The sequence below is a fragment of the Helianthus annuus genome, chromosome 2, assembly GCF_002127325.2.
Source record: "Helianthus annuus cultivar XRQ/B chromosome 2, HanXRQr2.0-SUNRISE, whole genome shotgun sequence".
NCBI lineage: Eukaryota > Viridiplantae > Streptophyta > Magnoliopsida > Asterales > Asteraceae > Helianthus > Helianthus annuus.
Genome location: NC_035434.2, coordinates 101,071,474 through 101,074,695, shown reverse-complemented (window position 1 = coordinate 101,074,695; position 3,222 = coordinate 101,071,474). Strand labels below are relative to the sequence as shown.

The window sequence follows — 3,222 nt, the reverse complement described above, 5'->3', positions numbered from 1 at the left end:
TTGTGGAAGAATTGCCTATTAAACTATACGTAAAATCGTAACTCCTACGATCTTTGGGTTACAAAACTTTAGACAACATACGTAGTGAAAATATTTAAGGAGAATGTGGGAGTCTACAGTGACTTAAAAAGAAGCAGGAATAAAACATAAACTGAAGTTGCATTTTGATCACTAATTTCTATTTAGGGACTAAATTAGTGACTCATATTCAATGTAATCATTAACTTTGTTTAAACTAAATTTCTTAGGTAGGCATTAACTATTTAGGGACTGAATTGATGTTGTTAAAACTCATTTTTGGTGAAGAATATTGTGATCTGCACACTACTGTTGAACCAAGACCGAGGGTAGCATAAGGAGGATTTTTGTACAACAGTTAAGAGGTTGGAATAGTGGATGTTTTTTCAAGGTAAACAGTGTTTGTATATATATGGGCATGTAACTTTTATTGTGATCTGCACACTACATGGGCACGTAACTTTTAAGGAAACTATTTGGACCAACTAGCAAACTGAGCGGGTGGGGCAAGTGCGGGTCACCGATTAAAATGACTTTGGGTCAGAATGGGTTCGGGTCAATATGAATTATGATTAAAATGAGTTCAGTTTAAGACGGGTTTAGAGCAAAATGAGTTTGGCTCATTTAAGAAATTCTTAATTAAGTTCTGGTCAATATGGGTTTGGAGCAAAATTGTTTGGTCAAACAACGAATAGTTTAAAAGAAAACTTTTAATTTTTGGAATCTCTTGAAAAAAAGTAACTACAGGAAAATCGGGTTGGGTACTGGTGAAAGGGTAGTTTTAGATACAGGCTAAAAAGGTTCATATCTAATCAACTAATTTTGTAGAGGTGATTTGTAAACCTATATCTAATCAACTAATTGATGAGGTTACTTTTTAAGTAACGGAATGCTTCTTTCATTTCAAAGTTTATTTAAACACTGTTAAATAATATAATTTACTTTAGGTAATCCGTGTAACACACGGGTACTTAAACTATTAGTAAACCTAAAAGACGAAAAAAAAGATCCTATTGTGAAAACTATACTTTTCATTTCTTTTATTTAATATACTTCCACAGTTGACGTCACCTAAACAACCACATAACCAGGTAAGCCTACGTATCAACATAAATACATGCTACGATTCTTTCCAAAATAATGTGTTATAGTTTAGTGTATCATCTTAACTATCATCATGTAGCTCCGTACACAAACGTTATATGAGTTAACTTGAGTATCGTAGATGTGGGAAACCAAAACAGAAACAAAAATGCCTTTGATTCAGCCCTACAACCTTTTCTAGAATTCCAGGTATGATGACATATTTACACCTATAGTTGTGAAATAATTGAATTACAATGCTTTTTGAAAGACATGGTGCAGATCTTTATAGCTTCACTCATTCACTCGATATTTCAATTTGTTGCATCCTACTATAAGCCTGAATTGTTATGAGATAGACACCATCTTTTTATGTGTAATTGTTATGTATTGTATACTTTAACTGATGTATATTACAATTTTTCAAGGCTCTAATCTTTTTTCTTCTAATTTGATTATATAAGCAGCCAACCAACAATGACTTTTGCAATTACTATTGGTTTATGCTCACTCCCTTACTTTTATAGATGATTATGAATGGATCTAATAATTATTTATGAAATCGTTTTAATCTCAGCTCACTTTCATCTTATTTTAGGTTTAAGCACTTTAGTTGTTTACTGACTCGGAAGGAGGGAGGGAGGGTTGATTCAAGAAAAAGGCTGAGGTTTAAAAATTGGAAGTTTTCTGCAACAGGGTTGTTTAGGTATGCAGTAACTTATTTATTTGTTAATTATTTCAGACATTCTCTCTTTCAATTTGTAAGGTATGGATTTGACATTATTCCTCCCTAAAATCATTGTTTTAGTTGAACAGGACCACATGATTAGTCTTATTCATGTAAAAAGAAAAATTACAAGAACAATGCTTAATATGTTGGAACAAAAAGAAAGTTGGTGATACAATCTTGGCTAAACTCACTCCTTTTTTTTTTTTTAAGTTGTAGGTGGTAGGCTGAGCAATTAGAGTGCATTAAAGAGGAATTCTGGTAATGGTTCAATTTATGCATTTAGATACTAATCTAAATTTACCTACTTAATCTTCATGTAAAAATTAAAAATATAAATTAAATATTTTTAATTTACAAGAGTTAAAAAGAAATTAGCTGAGAACACATGCAATGCTATTTTTAGTAAGGTACATCATCGATTAATATCATATTCATGTTCCAGATTTTATTAAAGATTGTCCTTTAAACCTCCTAAGAACACCTTTTTGGTGCCGCCGGTGATCCAAATGTTTCTTGCTATCTCTTATATTCATGCCTATTTATTATGAATGTAAATGTAAACTTGATATGAAGTTTTTAATAAAAATTTGATAAATACGATATATATTTATTTTATTTGACTTTCATTTAAATTTTTTTATTAACCCAAAGAAGTGTATCACACGGGTTCGGTTTGCTGACAAAAGATTGAGATGTATTAGCTTTTGGAAGGCATGTGAATTATAAGCCTGCTTTTGAAGTCGTCTTTCTATGGATCAATGAACTTTTGTCGTCAAAAGACCATCTTGACTTTTTCACCCTATTGTGCATAATACAATATTTTTATGAACATTATTTTTAGGAACTTTCTTAAGATAGAGGTTCTTAAATGGAGCATGATAGCACAATTGTTTTTTATAACCTATTAAAGCTTTTAGTTGACTTCAAACTTGGTTTTAGAATTTGATGCCCTATTAGTGAGGCGAGCGAAGCTCTTGTGAAAACGCATTAAGTAGGTGGTGATGCTTCATGTGAGATGCAACTTCTAGAATCAAGGACCGAGATGGATGGAGATGATGGAAAAGGTTGGGAGACTGTTGATTTTTTTAGAACGAAACTTTTAAAACTACTTTGTTCATGTAATCTTTATTTTAAAACTTATTCCATTAGTAATTCTTTTTAAACTGTTGCGTTGTAAGTTGGTACCTTATAGATGAATTATTATGCTTTCATAATATTTAGAGTTAGGCTTAACTAGAGCTTTGTTTGTATTTATTTTGATATATTATTACCTATAGCGTTCAGAAATTAATATATTAAACGTATTTTTGATATATTATTACGTATAATTATAATAATATAATATTAAACTTTCAATAATTAATATTTCTTTAATCAATTAATATACTTAT

General features: G+C 30.6%; 1 long non-coding RNA gene across 1 annotated transcript; it reads left to right on the top strand.

Moving 5' to 3' along the window:
- Positions 1-1,539: 1,539 nt before the first annotated feature.
- Positions 1,540-2,944, top strand: LOC118487224. The gene is made up of 3 exons (XR_004880851.1): positions 1,540-1,807; positions 2,042-2,089; positions 2,771-2,944. It is a non-coding gene; the product is annotated as an uncharacterized LOC118487224 (long non-coding RNA).
- Positions 2,945-3,222: the final 278 nt, after the last annotated feature.